Here is a 20,195-nt window from a genome sequence, read left to right on the forward strand (position 1 = left end):
TACCAGTTTCAATAAAATCAAAGGCTTTCTTTATCAGGAAGTGTGAGGTTAAACCCGGGAGGTTTCCTTTGGTAGTCCAATTACTCTCTACTTCAGACTTTTTCAAATGGGTACTTGCTGCAATGACGTGTGACTTAGGAATGGCTTCCAAACCATTGAAGGGTATTTTGTCAGACACAGGGATACCCAAAAGATTGGCATATTCTTCCAAGGTTGGTACCAACTGGTAGTCTGGAAAGGTAAAACAACGGTAGACGGGATCATAGAACTGAACCAGAGTTTTGAGAAGTCCTTCATCAACATGAGTGTTCAGGATAGGCAAAAGTTTTCCATAACTTTTCCTAAAATTGGAAGGATTTTGTACAGAAGATGCTAACTCTATTAGTTTTCCCACATCAGGCGCTTTGAAACCGTATTTCTTGGTATGCCTTTTTATTTCTTCCATGACTAAATCCTAAAATGTTTGCAAAGAAAATTTCTCTAAATCTTTGGAAAAAATCATGGTTTTTTTATGGAAAAAGATGGGTTTTCTAATGAATGTATGCATGCGTGGATGCATGAATGCCACATATTCAAACATGGTAACGCAAACATGGTACTACAAACATGGTAACACAAACATGGTAATTCAAACATGGTAATTCACACAAGTTCAAAGGTCCAGCGTCACGAGCATGAGGTCAGAGAACCAAATAGGGATAGATCTAGTTAATCACCTGTACAACATGTTCTATTGATACGTCAGAGTCTACATTTTTCTTTCGGATATTACCGGCTTTCACAACTAAACTGATGAGCCAGAAATATTCTCAAGAAAAACTCGTCTGAGTGTGGTTCTCCGCATGACAACTATCCAAGTCTTCACCTGGATCGTTTCTGCACCACGTCCTAATAAGGCCAGGATGGGTTGGGGTTCTACGGCCAACTCAGCTTCTACAGTTCAATGCGGCAATAATGTCTTCGCTACGAAAGCATGCTAAACATATATTACCAACAAGGAACCTCCACTGAGCGGAAGGATTCTCAAGTGCGCCTGCACATGACTATACCCTCCACCTAATTTCTTATGTGTACTTAATTCGGGTTAGGATTTGTCCATAATGTATCACTTGTAACAGAACCACACAAGTAACAGAACCAAAGAATCACACATGTAACAAAAATTAAAATAAAAACAATAATTAGAAATAACCCTTCCTTTGGAAACAATAAAAAGATGGTCCCCAGTGAAGTCGCCATTTTTCTGTCGCGGGCGAAAAATCGTTTGTCTTTTCTAAATGAGACACCTGATGCCTTCTTTGGGCTCGAGTGCTCAAAAAATGATTTTTCTTTTGTACCGACCAAACTTTTTATTGTTTCCAAAAGAGGAAAAGGAAAAAAGCTGCAATAACCTAAAAGTGGGGGGAGATCTTGGGTAAGAGGGTTGGTTATACGAAGGGAAGGTATTAGCACCCATCGTATCTGTAGTACTCTACAGGGTTCTTTATTGTTTATTCCATTCTTTGTTACGGTGGAGGTTCTGTTTTGAAATAGGTGGGACCTAAGGTGTTTGTTTGATTATGCTCGCAAAGATCATCGCGATCCTCTGCATACATATCCCTTAAAGGGAATCAGAGCATCTGTAGCTCGGGGTCTACGGGTGCTAAGGTTTGAATAGTTTTTTTTTTGTTTTGTTTTGCTCGCCAAGGATCGACCTTGTGCCTACGTATTCTCAAAGGGATGTTGAGAAAGTCAGAGCAATCGTAGTTCCCACTTATGCTAGTGGAAGCAAAGGAAAATAGACAAATGTCGTCTAAATGCTAGATGTATCTAATCTATATCATCACATACATCTGTTTGATTTTGAAAATCTTTTCATTATAAGCCCGGGGCTATGCCACTTAGGGTGCTTAGAATGATAAAGATGTTTTTGTTGTTTAACCAGCCTTGTGGCAAAAACTTTCAATGAAGTCAGCCTTGTGACAAAAAGTTTTGATTAATCAGCCAGCCTCGTGGCAAAAGTTTCAATGAAGTCAGCCTTGTGACAAAAACTTTGATTAATCAGCCAGTATGGTGGCAAAACGGTTTGATTGATTAGCCAGCCTTGTGGCAAAAAGAAGTTTGATTGATTAATTGTTTGTGATGATATATAAGAGATACTCCTAGCATAGAGATGAAAAATGTCTAATCTCCTAGGGTATTTGATTTGGATATTGGGGATGCTTATAAGAAGTCCGTGGGTCCTTGTACGAAGCCTAAGAGGAGGCTATCCGAGGGTCCTTGCATTGTAAGCCCAAGAGGAGGCTATGGGAGGGACAATCCAGGGTCCTTGCATTGTAAGCCCAAGAGGAGGCTATGGGAGGGTCACTCGTTTGTACAAAGCCCAAGGGGAGGCATGGTATAGTTGGTTTGAGCTCTTAGAGCGATTTCACCGGGAAACCATACTTTATGTCCTAACCTAAACTAGGGAGATTCTTTGCACGAAGCCCAATAGGAGGCTATGGGGAACCTAGTGTTATACTAAGTTGAACAAGCACACATATCACACATATGAACAAACATGAACAAGTATGAACAAACATGAACAGGTATGAACAATTATATATATATATATATATATGACAAGGTGTGTGTGTGTATAATGGAGTTTATGAAGGAAATATACCTGTAAGCATGCTCCATTTGTATACACGGGGGCTCGGGACTTATACTCGAGGATAGGTCCGCTCGAGGTTTATTCAAAGCTATGTAAACAGGTATTCACAAAAGGGCTTGGGACTTATACCTACATGGAGGCCCATGGTATATTTTTGGGAAGATTTAAAGAAACCTTCATTTTTGGTTTGTTATTCAAAGTTAAAAATCAAACTGATCGAGATATGTACAAAAGGCGTACAATGAAATACCTAATTTCATGTACTTGAGTGGGTATGTACAAAAGGGCTTGGGACTTATACCTACATGGAGGCCCATGGTATATTTGAAAAGTTTTGAATCATTTGAAGTTTTGTTGTTTTGAAAATGATTTGAAAATGATTTGAAAATTGTTATTTTGAAGAAGTTTTATTGTTTTGAAAACTGTACAAAAAGAAAAGAAATGGGACTTACACTCTCTAATATTCGAGAGGCCCCACTTCGTTTTGAAAATTGATTGATTAGTCAAAAGGATTTAATCAAAAAGAAGTGGTTTATCGTTTTGAAAAAGAATCGCGATCGCTCGTCTTAAAACGATTTGAATTTGAAAGAAAACAAACTTAATTAAGTTAAAAGAAGTTTTAATACTCAATTAAGACCTAAATGATTAGGGTTTGATCACAAAAAAGATTTACAAGTGATTAGGTTAAAAATTAAATGAAAAACAATATTTAAAGTATTTAAAAACACTTAAAAATGTATCATTTTAAACCTAATTAAAAACATATTAAATAAATCTTTTTTTTGTGATTTTTTTTAATATTGTCAAAATATGCATATTAAATAAGAAGTGTGTAAAAAATGAATCAAAAATGAGTTGATTTGAATGGTTAAATTAATTGATGAAGTTGTGAAGAAATTGAAAGAAAATAGTGATAAAAAAATGCTTTTGGCCTCACCAGGGTTTGAACCCACGCCCTAAGGTTCACCACTCAAAACAACAACCAACTGAGCTGCGCGTGCAGCTTGTTTATGATACGCTTTCAACACATTATATTTTAAAACAATTATTTGAATTCTTTGAACAAAAATCTGGCGCCAAGAACACACCATAACTGAAATTCAAAAATCTTCAAAACTGTGTTGTTTGGATCAATCAAAGGGTCTATCTCACTCGGTTTTTCACGAGGAACATGATGGTACCCTCATAATTCATTTATTTCCACTCTAAGGGGGTCAATTTTGTGATGAACACGAAGAACCCTAAAACTGAAATTCAATGTGAAATCGTGTATGATCATGATATGATGCAATTGATTGAGGGTTATTATTCAGTGATGGTGCAGAAACAAGATAGTAACTCAGTTTTTCATTTATGATGCATGTATGATAGAGTTTGAAGTTCATGAGCACTTACCTCAAAAACGGCCAAGCTGGAGATTGAATTTTGCAAAGGAGGTGTTACAGATGTTGTTGCTTGATCTGGACAACTTCAATGAACCTTAAGGAAGGTGTCTGGATGCTTGGAGTGAATTGAAAACACCTGGAGTAGTTGGAGGTACCCGATCTACAGTCAAGCCCAAGTGTGAATCGAGCTCTATGATTCTGATGTTTCAGGTTGATGATGAGTGTTTGGATAGCTCATATGTGATATATGTGAGGTGTGGGAAGTGTTAATTTGGACAGAAATGATCTGGAATGAAAATTGGCATGATAAGGCTCTTTATGTGTTCATATGGAGGTTGAAGAGTGAATCTGAGTTTTGAGGTGTTTTGGGGTGTGTGAATGGATCAAACACATCCCATATGATGTTTATGAGATGTTAGAACCATCACTTTGGCCATAACTTCAATGGTTTGGAGGTTGAGTTTTCTACCTCTTTGAAAACTATGAAACTTGCATTCTAAGAAAGAAGAGAGAAAACCTATAATTATGAGGTTTTGGTGTGAATTGAAGAGTGATTTGAACCTCTATTTATAGGCCAAAGTTTCTGAATACAAAGCTCTTGCAAGTTGATCAAGAATGATGATTTGGCTTAAGAGATAAAATGGAATCTTTCACATTAAATGCAAATGGTTAAAGTAACTAAACCATGGTTATTTCTCAAGCTTCTTATCCTCTTCCATTCTGATCTCAAATCAGAAAATATCTACCAATTATTGCATCTATGCATCATTACTTGGATCATTTGGCAAAATGGTTCATAACTTAGTGAAAATGGCTTGAAATTTCAAGTGAAAAGTTCACTAATGTCAAAATCCAAAACCATAGCTACACTCCATATTTTTTCATGCTCTTGGACATTTTGGAAAGCTCATGTTATACACTTCAAAACCCTAGTTGAAAGTTTCTTCCATACCCTTAAGGAAATGGGTGAAAAAGATCCATGAACTTTGAGAAAAATGAAGTTTTAAGTGAAGTTTTCAAAAAGTACCAACTTTGAAGCTCCATATCTCTTAAATGGTTGATCTTATGGAAAAAATTTATATGTGTCAAAGTTGTTTATTGGATCAAAATCTACAACTTTCATGTTGGAAGTTTTTTTCAGTTTGTAGGTGAAATTTTGAGAAATTCCCTTTCAAAGTTTGGAAAAAACCATGAAAAACACTTAGAAAATTTTTCTAAGTATGAAAGTCAAACTTTTGACTTTTTAATTCTTGATTGATTTTCTTGATTTTTCTTGATCAAATGACTTTATATATCATATATTGATGTTTCAAAACTTCAAAAGTCATGGTTGACCAAAATTCCCCAAAAGTCAAAGGTGATCTTGTACAGTTGACTTTTTCAGATGAATCGCGTTTCTGGAGATTTCAAATGAAACAGGCTATCCTCACCATATGAATGGTATGAATGGATCATATTGAAGCATTAGAGGATATTGAGCCATGGTTTGAGTTGTGGCACCATGTCCTGATTAAAAAGTCAATTGTTCAGTGAATTAGGTCAAAACCCTAATTGTCGACCTGATGAAATTGATGACTGTGGATCTTGAATTGAGATGTAATTTCCATTGGATATTGTCATAGGGATTATTTGAGGATGATTGAGGTCTTTGATTGACTCCCTGGGGATTTTTAGGGTTTCCCAAATGTGATCCCTGATTTCAGTCCCTGATAGTTCAAAACCCTGATCTGAGGATTTGTCTGACCAATCTTTGTATAGGAGATGTTATGAGCCAATGGATTAGGTCAAAATGATGTAATTAGGGTCTTGAGGTCATGTCCCAAGTCATTAGGTCAATCTCTGAGCAAAAGTCAGGAGTATGCTATCTTCAGTCAAAACCCTAATCTGGTTGATTCAAAGCTGTTGAGCTTGTTGAAATGAATCTCTGGGGACCAAATGTTGGTTGTTGATGAAGATGATTCATTTGAGATGAAGGGAGAACAAAACCCTAATTGATTGTTACTTGTACTGATGAGTGATTTCCAGATTAAATCCTGCTGAGTCACAAGTAGCAAACACAAACTATGCAATTTGTTAGAGATGCAAATGATGCATATGCAAATGATATGAGGTGGTATCTTAGGTCAAAAATTGGGGTATGACAACCACCAGCTGAGTCAAAATCCCTGGAAAGGGTTAGCTTCCAAAGAAAAAAAACAGTCTTTTCTTAATCTCCAGTAGAGTTAAAACCAACAAAAACAGTTAGCCTCAACCTTGGGCTTCATACAAGGCACCCAAACAATAAAACTCCCCTGTCAAGAGTCAGCCTCAACCTTGGGCATTGTACAAGGCAGATAATAGAGTCTCCCCCCAGTGAGTTCTTCATCATTCAATAGCCACAACCTTGGGCTTTGTACAAGGCAGAAAATAATGTTTTCCCTAACTAGAGTCAGCCACAACCTTGGGCTTTGTACAAGGCACACAAAAAATAGAGTCATAGTCTAAAAAAACCAATTTCCTCAGCAGTCAGCCACAACCTTGGGCTTTGTACAAGGCACACAAATAGAGTCTCCCTAAGTAGAGTCAGCCTCAATTCTGGGCTTTGTACAGAACACCAAATAAAATCCATCAAATAAACACTCTCCAAATAGAGTCAGCCTCAATTCTGGGCTTTGTACAGAACATAAAAATACCCTGTAATTAATCCCCAGTGGAGTCATCTCCCAGAGTCAAATAATTAATTAATCAATCAAAAAGCCTCAAGCTTGGGCCTCATACAAGCCAGCTAAAGTCAAATCTTTTATACAGTAGATAGACATAGCTTATCTCTATAGAGAGATATTTTTACTACTCTACCACATTCAAACAAACAAACATTACATTTCATTTCAATTTTAATCAAGTCTCCCATTTAGGATTTTGAAAGGCATGAGCTGGCAGTAAAACCCAGACATGTGGTAACTTTCCCTAATTTGGACGAGCATCTTTCTTTCATTTAAGAGGCATCTGACTGGCATACTTGCACACACAAGTAAGGTCCCCCTCTTGAATGAAATGAATTCAGTTATTCTGTCACTCCTTTAAATGTTTGTGGTAGAATAGTACAAATACCTCTCTGTAAAGATAATTTCATGTCTCTTTATTGTAAACAGAGATTTAATTCAAGCTTCAACCTTGAGCTTCAAGCAAGGCACCAAAAATAATTAATTTCCCTAGTTAGTTCCCCGAACTACATTAAGCTCTGACTTCCACTAGGGATATGTAGGCATGAGGTTCACAAGGAATCTCAGCGAGCTAATAAAATACCAAAAATAGTCAGTCTGTCTATCTGTCTGTCTTTTCAAATCAATTCAATTCCTTCTCCTAACACAAAGGAGAAACTTTCCCAATCATTAGCAGCAAACACAATCACAATGACACAGAGAAGGTTCCTGTAGAGTACTACAGATATGTAGGGTGTTTAAACACTTCCCTATGTATAACCGACCCCCCGGACTCCAGAATTTCTAGTCTAGGTGAAATCCCCACACTTAGCAAACTCCTAGGGTTTAGTTGAGATCTTTTTTCCCATTTCCTACGCGTAGGACAAATAAGAAAGTTCGTGTGATATCGTAGGAAGAACTGAAATAAAATTCATCCCACCACGGGCGTATTCTCCTTCCAAATTTCGCGTGAAGGGTCTAGCGTGCCGTCCTCCCAAGTGAAACGGGGAGGTAAAGAAAACGACACCACAGAAAAATGGCGACTCTGCTGGGGATATAAGTGTTAAAAACCTTGGTTTTTCATCCAAACCAATGGTTGACCTGTTGCTGGTCCAGCCCCAATGAGGAATTAGGGATGCCAAATTCCCCCTCAAACAAGAGAGGTCCTGCCTAACCTCTGTGTCATATCATGTGATTGTTGCATATATATTTGTTTATTTTGTTTATTCTGTATCGGGAAAGGGCTTGATTCCCCCTTGTGGTGAGAAATCCTATACCCGGATTTGAGTGCAACATAAGATAGGATGGAGGATGTCTTCCCGGTGAAGACCCTCTAATCTTGGTTCACAAGTCTACTCTTGGGATTTGCCTGGCTGGTTGTGATTAACTGCGCCACTGCATTCCGAGAGTGATTTGTACCAGGAGGACCTAGAGACACATTAACCCCACTTAAAGCCTTTTTTAGGACGTAGAGCGGTGATTACGGAAGTAATTGTCACGCAGATACTACACTCAGAGGAAACTCTCTTATAGATACCAGTCAACGTATCTTTAAGGTTGAGCAAAAACTCTGAGACCCCTAGAACCCGTTCTACAGGTACAAAAATCCTTATCCTTAGTTTACCATTGGGGCGGGGTTTGCGTTTTGACTTCATGACCACTATACCCTTCAACGACATGTTTGTTTAAAACTCTTGTGTGTGCATTCATGCATTCATGCATCATTCATTAATAACAACTAAAAACAAAAAGAGTCTTTTTCGAGTCGTTTTTCAAGGAAACTAAATAACGAACGTTTTGAACTTCATAGAGAGAGAGAGAGAGAAACGGAGAAAGGACTTAAGGATCTATACCATGGATTATGGAAGAAAGAGAGCTAGGAAATACACCTTCAAGATTCCCCAGGTCGAGGAACTGGGAAAGCTCGGAAAACTGGTGGTCAACCCCCAGGCTTTCAAGGAGAAGTATGGAAAACTTCTGCCTTTGCTCAATACCAACATGCTGGATGGGATCCTTCCCACCTTGGTACAGTTTTACGATCCAACGTATCACTGCTTCACCTTTCCAGATTATCAGCTCATGCCTACGTTAGAGGAGTACTCTCGTCTGATTGGAATACCCGTGTACGCGCAAGATCCGTACTCCGGTTTGGAAAAGAATCCTGACGACATTATCATTGCTGCAACTACTCCTTTGAACGTAGTTGACATCAGAACTCATATGGTGAGTAGAGGAGGAATTCAAGGATTGCCCTCCAAATTCCTGTTTGATCAAGCTCGGTACTTCGTCGGCATCCAAGATATGAGCGCTTTTGAGGAAATCTTGGCTTTGCTTATCTACGGATTGTTTTTGTTTCCTAACATTAATGATTTCGTCGACATCAACGCAATTAAGATCTTCTTAATTGGAAATCCAGTTCCAACCTTGCTTGCGGATGCTTATCACTCTGTGCATTCAAGAAACCTGCAGCGAGGAGGATTAATCACATGCTGCGTACCGTTGTTATACGGATGGTTCGTTTCGCACCTGCCAAAGTCTAGCACTTTCTGGAACATGAGGGATGGCCTTTACTGGTCACAGAAAATCATGTCTCTCACTCATACAGACATTGATTGGTGCAGTCCTGACAACGACGAAACCAAGATCATCTTCATTTGCGGAAGTTTTCCCAACGTACCCCTTATTGGAACTAAGGGAGGAATCAGTTACAATCCAGCTTTGGCCCGTCGTCAATACGGCTATCCCATGAAAAATATACCAAGTAACATTCAATTGGAGGGTCTGTTCTTCAAGAACATCGACGATCATGGAAACATGCTAAAGAAGGAAATTGTTCAAGCCTGGCGTCTTGTACACAGCAAAGGGAGAAGATTGTTAGGAAAACATCTTTGCATCTCCCTAGATCCTTACCTTCAATGGGTACGCATCAGGATGCCATATCAACATCAAGAACCTATTCCCCTAAGGGAACCAATTTACCTTTTTTCCACCGATGTTGGAAAACTGCAAGAGGCATTAAACAAAGTATGCCAAGAAAGGAATGCTTGGAGGAACAAGTATCGAATCGTCAACACGGAAAATGTTGAGATTCAGAACATCCTAAGAAGGAAGGATGAGTTACTTGAAGTACTCGATCGACAAGTGACACAATCATCACTTTCACATCATATCCCTCCTGCTTCCTGGATCATCGATCAGCTCACGTCAGAGAACGCTCAACTCAAGAAACAGAAGAAGATGTTAGAACGTGAAGTCGGCTCATCATCAAAGTTTTAGAGTCCTTTCTCTCAGTTTCTCTGTATTTCCCTTTTTCAAAGTGTGTAAAAACGGCATTTTTGCTTAATTAATAAAAGTTTGATGTTTCATAACGTAATTATGGTGTTTCCTTGAAAAATAATAACTTAATTGCATATCATACATCGCTTTAGTCGTACGCACTGACACGAGAATTGTCGCGGATCTAATAGTCACTTTCCTTTCTCCAGAAAGAGAGGAGGAGAAGGAAGTGAACCAAGACTTTCAAGCTGTCTCATCCATACAACACTCGTTCAAGTCGCAAGAAAAGAATGGAAGACTTTGAGCAAGAGAATGAAGAACTCAGAGAAGATATTAATACTCTCAAAAGTACTGTTGAAAGACTCAATAGTATGGTAGAAGCCCTGGTAGTTGCGCAGAATCGACCAACGCCAGAAGAACCACAAAGGGCTGTGGTTTCCGAGATTGTTTCTACTCCTATTCCTCAGTATACCATGCCGCCTGATCGACCTTGGGGCATGCCGTATAACTTTATTCCAGAAGGGTACATACCTCCAGACCATGGATATGCGTCCACCGGAGGGTTACAAACCTCTTGAAATTGAAGTTCGAAGAGCAACGGCAATGGGTTTCACACAACAGAACGCTGAGATTCCAAGATCTGCTATCATGGCTTCTCCACGACTGAATATGCATACTTTTCCCCCGCAGGGTGGATAAGTATATCATCACGTTCCAGGTGAGGATGCTGGCGTGTATGAAAGATTGGACGAGTTCCAAGAACAGTTTCTGCAAATGCAGAAGGAACTCAAGACTCTCCGAGGACAAGATCTATTTGGAAAGAATGCTGCAGACCTCTGTCTGGTTCCAAATGTTAAGATTCCTCACAAATTCAAAGTACCAGAATTTGAGAAGTACAAAGGGAATTCATGCCCACAAAGTCATCTTGTGATGTACGCTCGAAGAATGTCAACTCAGACTGATAATCAACAATTGCTCATTCATTATTTTCAAGACAGCCTGACTGGTGCTGCACTCAAATGGTACATGAACTTGGACGGTTCAGAGATTCGTACTTTTCGAGACCTCGGAGAGGCCTTCGTCAAACAGTATAAGTACAATCTGGATATGGCTCCCGACAGAGATCAACTTCGGGCCATGACTCAAAAGGATAGAGAAAGCTTCAAGGAATACGCTCAGAGATGGCGTGAAGTTGCTGCTCAAATTTGTCCACCACTTGAAGAGAAAGAAATGACAAAAATCTATCTCAAAACTTTGAGTCCATTTTACTACGGACGAATGGTTGCAATTGCACCAAGTGACTTTACCGAGATGGTAAACATGGGTGTACGTTTAGAAGAAGCAGTTCGAGAAGGACGCTTGAACAAAGAACCAGAATCTTCTATTGGTCCAAGGAAGTATGGAAGTTCTTTCCAGAAGAAAAAGGATCAAGATGTCAGCAATGTCTTGCACAAAATCAAGAAGAAATTCCAACCTCAAGTTGCAGCAATAACTCCGGTTGTTAACTCAGCGCCAGCTTATCAACCTCAGGTTTCGCAACAACAAAATCAACAAAGGTCGCAGCAACCTCAACAGCAGGTTCGACCTCCAAATTACAACAATCGGGCTCCAAGGTATCCTGCCTTTGACCCCGTACCAATGCCGTATGCAGAATTGTTTCCAACATTACTGGCCAAAGGACTCATTCAGACAAGAAGTCCTCCAAATCCTACAAACAGTTCCTCACCATGGTATAAGGCTGACCAATCTTGTCCCTATCATCAGGGGGCACCAGGTCACAATATTGAGAACTGTTTATCTTTCAAGATTGACGTCCAACGATTAGTGAAGAGCGGAATGCTATCCTTCAAAGATACTAATCCAAACGTCCAAGCAAATCCTTTGCCGCAGCATAAAGAAGCTTCAGTAAATCTGATAGATCAACACCCCAACGTCATTCAAATCTACGAAATTCGTCAGATAGGGGAAAATCTTGTCAAGATGCACGCTAAACAAGCTGGGTACGGTCGTGTACCACCTCACAACTACTTCACATGTGAAATTTGTCCAAAGAACAATCAAGGATGTGCCGTAGTTCAAGCTGCATTACAAGAACAAATGGACTTAGGATGGATTCAACATATCCAAGTTAGAACTGAACATGACATCAACATGGTTCAAGGATGTCCAGGAGAATACAAAATCTACAAAGTTGAAGATCTTGAAGGATCGGTAGTCAGGTTCCACAAAACTTTAAATGGACTTGCCTACTTTGGAACGGATTTCCATCCTTACAGTAGATGCGAAACCTGTCGAAGAAATTCACGAGGATGCTTGCATGTTCGCAACGATATTCAAAAACTGATAGATGACAACACCATTACTGTTCTTGCCAACAGAGAAGATGATGAAGTCTTTACCGTATCTCCTCAAATTAATCAAGTTGAACCAATGCAAGTTAAGTATGATAGCAGGAAGACAGCAGTTGCGCCACTAGTCATCTACTTACCAGGACCTGTACCGTATGAGTCTGACAAGGCTATACCATACAAGTACAATGCTACATTCATTGAAAATGGTAAGGAAATACCATTACCGTCTGTTGTCAACATTGCTGATGTTAGTCGAGTCACCTGAAGTGGACGAGTCTTCAACAGAACAACAGAAAATGTGGAGAAACCTTCAGAGGAAGTACCACATAGACAAGATAATCATCCGCCAATGCTGTTCAAGCGAAAGAAAATGATGAGATCTTGAAGTTAATCCAGAGGAGTGAATACAACATTGTAGATCAATTACTACATACTCCGTCTAGGATTTCTGTTCTTTCCCTGCTATTGAGTTCTGAAGCTCATAGGGAAGCTCTACAGAAAGTTTTGGAACAAGCTTTCGTAGAACCTAGCGTCACTATAAGCCAATTCAACAACATCGTCGCCAACATCTCCGCCGGAACTAACCTAAGTTTCTGTGACGAAGATCTTCCTGAAGAAGGAGTGGACCACAATCTTCCACTTCACATCTCAGTTGGCTGCATGGGTGATACAGTCACAGGAGTCCTAATAGACAATGGATCCTCTCTCAACGTCATGCCTAAATCAACATTATCAAGATTATCTTTCGAAGATTACCCTCTAAGAAAAAGTCATGTCATCGTCAAAGCATTTGATGGATCAAGAAAGTCAGTTTTTGGAGAGGTGGATCTTCCCATAACTATTGGACCTCAGACGTTCAAAATCACTTTCCAAGTTATGGACATTCCAGCACAATACAGTTGTTTGCTAGGTCGCCCATGGATTCATGAGGCTGGGGCAATTACTTCAACACTTCATCAGAAACTGAAGTTCATAAGAAATGACAAATTGGTGACCGTATGTGGAGAATGAGCTCTGATCGTCAGCAACCTGTCATCATTCTCCGACATAGAACCAAAAGAAGTTGTTGGAACTAAATTCCAAGCACTTTCCTTAGACAAAGGAAAGGAGAAAGCAGCGTCTATCTCTTCATACAAAGATGCAATTCGAGTTGTGAAGGATGGCACTACCAGTGGATGGGGGCACATTAATATTCCTACCAACAACAAGAACAGAACAGGAGTTGGATTCTTTCCAACATCATCAAAAGCTATTCCAGGGATTGAGGTAGTTCTCCCAATTCAAGAAACTTTCTGCAGTGGAGGTTTTCTTCAACCTGTTCAACAATCAGTCAATACCATCGGTACGGAAAACATCGATGAAGAGGAATGGTTATCCTATCTTAACAAAGTAGGATACATCTCCCTACCAGAGTCTGATCCACCTTGCTGTTATCCGACTAAAGGATCTGAAAGTAAGACTCAACCAAGCAGTGATGAAGTTACTGACAGCTTCACCACCAAAAGTCATGGTTCATCAAAAGAAGTTCCTCCTATCCCCGAAGAGACTTGGGATACATTAGGAGAACCAAGCGGAAAATTCGACTACATGGTAAAATACTCTGCTCCTGAAAGTTCAAGAATCTCTCTTGAAGACATTGTTCCAACTGGATGGAACATTGATTATGAGTACCTCTCTCAGCCAAAAGAGATGTATAACCCTTGCTATTCATCATCAACATCTGGTGAAGTCATCATTGAGGATTATATCCCCAAGTCACCTTCTGAGGCTACGGATTTAGAGTTCACATATCTAGTCAATGCCATCTTGGGAGAAGAGCAAGACCAAAATACAGAAGAGGATGATCTCGAAAGTGTCTCCGACAACGAGTCTCTCCATTCAAAAGATTGGAAGTTTCCTCAAAAGAAAAACCGGCATACTCCACTTGGAGATGGGTATGCTCACAGCGCTCAGTCTGCTGAAGTAGAAGAAGATCGTCTGAGTGTTGCAAAGACAGTGGTTGGTAAATCAAGACCTACCATAGGCCAGCTTAAGCCTAAGGTTCCAGATTACCTAGTGCACAATGGGGTTCGCCACTACTGGACAGCTGTTGAAGTTTCAACTGTTGTTCGCACTCCTAAGTAGGAACTTTCACCGTTATTTTGTCCTCTCACCATAGCCCAGGGTGAAGAGATGTTTCATAGGGCTTTGCATTTTACTATTTCTTAGGAAAATGTCCCTCTTTGCTTCGCCCAAAGCAATAGAGTTTTGTTTTATAGGGTCTTTGTTTCAAGAAATGACTGTCAATAAATAAAATGTCATTCTGTTCCTTCGTTTAGTTTTTCCTTTTCTTTTTCGGAAATTGGTAATCCTAAAAAAAACCCCTAAAAAACATCAAAATATTCCATTAACTGCATACACCGAGTCTTCCCTCGTTGTCTAAATAAAACTTATCACACATATGCAGATTAATCATAAAATACCCCGTTGAAACGTGCGACCATATGGCTTCTCCAAGCTTTGAGTTTCCTGTATTCGAGGCAGAGGAAGAAGAAGATGAAGAAATATCAAAGGAAATTTCCCGGTTACTTCAACAAAAGGAAGAGGCCATTCAGCCATACAATGAGCCTCTAGAGATCATTAACCTTGGTTCCGATGGAAACAGAAAAGAGGTTAAGATCGGAGCTTCACTCAGTTCAGAGATCAGAGAGAGTTTGATACAGGTGCTCAAAGAATTCTCAGATGTCTTCGCTTGGTCTTATCAAGATATGCCAGGGTTGGATACCAGTATAGTGGAGCATCACTTGGCATTAAAAGCAGAATGCCCTCCGTTCAAGCAAAAATTAAGAAGAACTCATCCGGAGATGGCCATGAAAATCAAAGAGGAAGTTCAAAAGCAGATCAACGCAGGTTTCCTCGTCACTTCAGAATACCCTCAGTGGTTAGCTAACATTGTTCCCGTTCCTAAGAAAGACGGAAAAGTCCGCATGTACGTCGACTACAGAGATTTGAACAAAGCTAGCCCTAAGGATGATTTTCCTTTACCACATATTGATATGTTGGTAGACAGTACAGCAAAATCCAAAGTTTTCTCATTCATGGACGGATTTTCAGGATACAACCAAATCAAAATGGCACCTGAAGACATGGAAAAAACAGCTTTCATCACTCCCTGGGGCACGTTCTGCTATCGTGTTATGCCTTTTGGACTAAAGAACGCAAGGGCAACTTATCAAAGGGCCATGACTACGCTTTTCCATGACATGATGCATAAAGAAGTGGAAGTTTATGTGGACGACATGATTGCCAAATCAGAAAATGAAGAAGATCACATACAGAATCTGACAAAGTTATTTCAACGCTTACGAAAGTTTCAGCTTCGCCTGAACCCCAACAAGTGCACCTTTGGTGTTTACTCAGGAAAACTCCTTGGTTTCATTGTCAGCAAACGAGGAATTGAAGTAGATCCAGACAAAGTCAAGGCAATTCAAGAAATGCCTTCGCCCAGAACCGAGAAACAAGTTAGAGGATTTCTTGGACGTCTGAATTACATCTCGAGATTCATATATCTCATGACTGCAACTTGTGCTCCTATTTTCAAACTTCTACGGAAAAATCAAAGTTGCGTCTGGACAGACGATTGTCAGAAAGCGTTCAACAGCATTAAGGAATATCTGCTTGAACCACCCATCTTGTCTCCTCCAGTGGAAGGAAGACCTTTGATAATGTACTTAACCGTCTTAGAAGATTCCATGGGTTGTGTCCTTGGACAGCAAGACGAGACAAAGAGAAAAGAGCATGCCATTTACTACCTGAGCAAGAAATTCACTGATTGTGAATCCCGCTACTCCATGCTCGAGAAGACGTGTTGTGCTTTGGTCTGGGCTGCGAAGCGTCTCCGCCAGTACATGATTCGACATACTACTTGTTTGATCTCTCATATGGATCCAATCAAGTACATCTTTGAGAAGCCTGCCTTAACTGGGAGGATTGCCCGCTGGCAGATGTTATTATCAGAATATGACATTGAGTATCACGCACAGAAAGCCGTGAAAGGAAGCATTCTAGCTGAGCACCTGGCTCACCACCCACTCAATGGTCATGAATCAACCAATTTCGACTTTCCGGACGAGGACGTCATGTACCTCAAAATGAAACATTGCGATGAGCCACTACCAGACGAAGGACCTGAGATAGGATCCCAGTGGGGCTTAATCTTTGACGGAGCTGTCAATGCTTATAGACGAGGAATTGGGGCAATCATTGTTACACCTCAGGGTACCCATATTCCATTTACTGCCAGATTAACTTTCAAATGCACAAACAATGAGGCCGAATATGAAGCTTGCATCATGGGTCTCGAAGAAGCCATGGATCTAAGAATCAAACACTTGGATGTATATGGGGATTCTGCTTTGGTCATCAATCAAATCAAAGGAGAATGGGAAACACGCCAACCAGGGCTAATTCCTTACAAAGACTACGCGAGAAGATTGTTACTGTCATACCCCAATTTTTGACCTAAGATACCACCTCATATCATTGCATATGCATCATTTGCATCTCTAACAAATTGCATAGCTTGTGTTTGCTACTTGTGACTCAGCAGGATTTAATCAAGAAATCACTCATTAGTACAAGTAACAATCAATTAGGGTTTTGTTCTCCCTTCATCTCAAGTGAATCATCTTCATCAATAATCAACATTTGGTCCTCAGAGATTCATTTCAACAATCTCAAAGGCTCTGAACCAACCAGATTAGGGTTTTGACTGAAGATAGCATACTCCTAACTTTTGCTCAGGATTTGACCTAATGACTTGGGACATGACCTCAAGACTCCAAGTGCATCATTTTGACCTAATCCATTGGCTCATAACATCTCCTACACAAGGATTGATCAACAGTGAAATTTCAAGTCATCAGAATTAGGGTTTTGAACTATCAGGGACTGAAATCAGGGATCACATTTGGGAAACCCTAAAAATCCCCAGGGAGTCAATCAAAGACCCCAATCATCTTCAAATAATCCCTATGACAACATGCAATGGAAATTACATCTCAATTCAAGATCCACAGTCATCAATTTCATCAGGTCGACAATTAGGGTTTTTGACCTAATTCACTAAATCATTGACTTTTTAATCAGGACATGGTGCCACAACTCAAACCATGGCTCAATATCCTCTAATGCTTCAATATGATCCATTCATACCATTCATATGGTGAGGATAGCCTGTTTCATTTGAAATCTCCAGAAACGCGATTCGTCTGAAAAAGTCAACTGTACAAGATCACCATTGACTTTTGGGGAATTTTGGTCAACCATGACTTTTGAAGTTTTAAATCATCAATATATGATATGAGAAGTCATTTGATCAAGAAAAATCAAGAAAATCAATCAAAAATCAAAAAGTCAAAAGTTTGACTTTCATACTTAGAAAAATTTTCTAAGTGTTTTTCATGGGTTTTTCCAAACTTTGAAAGGGAATTTCTCAAAATTTCACCTACAAACTGAAAAAAACTTCCAACATGAAAGTTGTAGATTTTGATCCAATAAACAACTTTGACACATATAAATTTTTTCCATAAGATCAACCATTTAAGAGATATGGAGCTTCAAAGTTGGTATCTTTTGAAAATTTCACTTAAAACTTCATTTTCTTCAAAGTTCATGGATCTTTTTCACCCACCTCCTTAAGGATCTTGAAGAAACTTTCAACTAGGGTTTTGAAGTGTGTAATATGAGCTTTCCAAAATGTCCAAGAGCATGAAAAAATATGGAGTGTAGCTATGGTTTTGAATTTTGACATTAGTGACCATTTCACTTGAAATTTCAAGCCATTTTTGCAAAGTTATGAACCAATTTGCCAAATAATGCAAGTAATGACACACCAAAGCAATGATTGAATGATATTTTCTGGTTTAAGATCAGATAGGAAAGGGATAAGAAGCTTGGCCAAAATAACCATGGTTTAGTTACTTTAACCATTTGCATTTAATGTGAAAGATTCCACTTTATCCCTTAAGCCAAATCATCACTTCTTGAAGCAAGTTGCAAAGCTTGGAGTTCAGAATCCTTGGCCTATAAATAGAGGTTCAAATCACTCTTCAATTCACACCAAAACCTCACAATTATAGGTTTTCTCTCTTCTTTCTTGAATTACAAGTCATATGTTTCAAAGTGAGGTAGAAAACTCAACCTCCAAACCTTGCAAGTTCTGAACAAAGTAATGCTTCCCACAACTTCTAAATGTCATATATGATGTGTCTGAATCACTCATACACCCCAAAAACACCTTAAGCTCAAAATCACTACCTCACTTCTCAAATATGCATAACCATGACCTTATCATGCCAAAATCCATTCAAGATCATTTCTGTCTAAACTAACACTTCCAACACCTCATATATATCACATATGAACTATCCAAACACTCACATATGATCTGAAACATCTCCACCTTCAAATTCGATTCATACTTGAAGCAACTGCAGATCGGGTGCCATGGCCATGCTCAGATGAATTCAACTTGTTCCAGACATCCAGACACCTTCCATAATCATCATAGAAGCTATTCAGATTGATACAAAGCATCTGTAACACCTCTAGATCAAAATCCAATTCTCAGTTTGGCCGTTTTTGAGGTAAGTACATTTGAACTTCAAACTCTATTCTCCATGCATCATAAATGAAATATGAACATACCATCTTGTTTCTGCACCTATGAGGATCATTAACCCTCAATCAATTGCATCATATCATGATCATACACGATTTCACATTGAAATTCAGTTTTAGGGTTCTTCGTGTTCATCACAAAATTGATCACTTTAGAGCAAAAATAAATGAATTATGAGGGCACCATCATGATCCTTGTGAAAAACCGAGTGAGATAGACCCTTTACTCGATCAAAACAACACAGTTTTGGAGATTTTCAAATTTCAGTTGGGATGGTGTTCTTGGCGCGTTTTTGTTCATAAAATTCTGGAAATTTGATTGATGATATAATTGAATGAACGCATGTATGTTACAAGCCACAAGCGTGGCTCAGTTGGCTTTTGTTTTGAGAAACAACCTCCAGGTCGTGGGTTCAACACCCTTAGGGACCAAAACTTTTTTTTTATCACTATTTTCTTCATTTTTCTTTACAACTTCATTCAATTATTTAACCAATCAAATCAATTTATTTTTTCTTCATTTTTTTCACACTTCTTATTTAATATACCTATTTTGACAATATTAAAAAAAATCACAAAAAAAGATTTATTTAATATGTTTTTAATTAGGTTTAAAATGACATGTTTTTAAGTGTTTTTTAATACTTTAATATTGTTTTTCACTTGATCTTTCAAACTTAATCACTTGTAAATGTTTTTGGAGTAAACCCTAATCATTTAAGTGTTAATTGAAGATAACCTTTTTGTTCATTTTGATTAATTTGATTCCTTTCAAAATTCAAATCGTTTTAAAGCAAGCGATCGCGATTCTTTTCAAAAACGATAAACCATTTCTTTTTGATTTTCAAAGGAAACTTTTGATTAAATCTTTTTTATTGATCCAATGATTTTCAAAACGATGTGGGGCCTCTCGAATATTAGAGAGTGTAAGTCCCATTTCTTTTCTTTTTGTACAAACTTCAAAACAAAAATCTTTTCAAAACAATTTTCAAATCATTTTCAAAACTCCAAAGAAACAAAACTTTTCAATATACCATGGGCCTCCATGTAGGTATAAGTCCCAAGCCCTTTTTGTACATACCCATTCCAGTACATTGAAATTAGGTATTTCATTGTACGCCTTTTGTACATATTTCAATCAATGCGTTTTTTAAACTTTGAATAACAAACCAAAAACGAAGGTTTCTTTAAATCTTCCCAAAAATAC

The sequence above is a fragment of the Vicia villosa genome, linkage group LG3 (genome assembly GCF_029867415.1).
Source record: "Vicia villosa cultivar HV-30 ecotype Madison, WI linkage group LG3, Vvil1.0, whole genome shotgun sequence".
In the NCBI taxonomy this organism is placed as follows: Eukaryota; Viridiplantae; Streptophyta; class Magnoliopsida; order Fabales; family Fabaceae; genus Vicia; species Vicia villosa.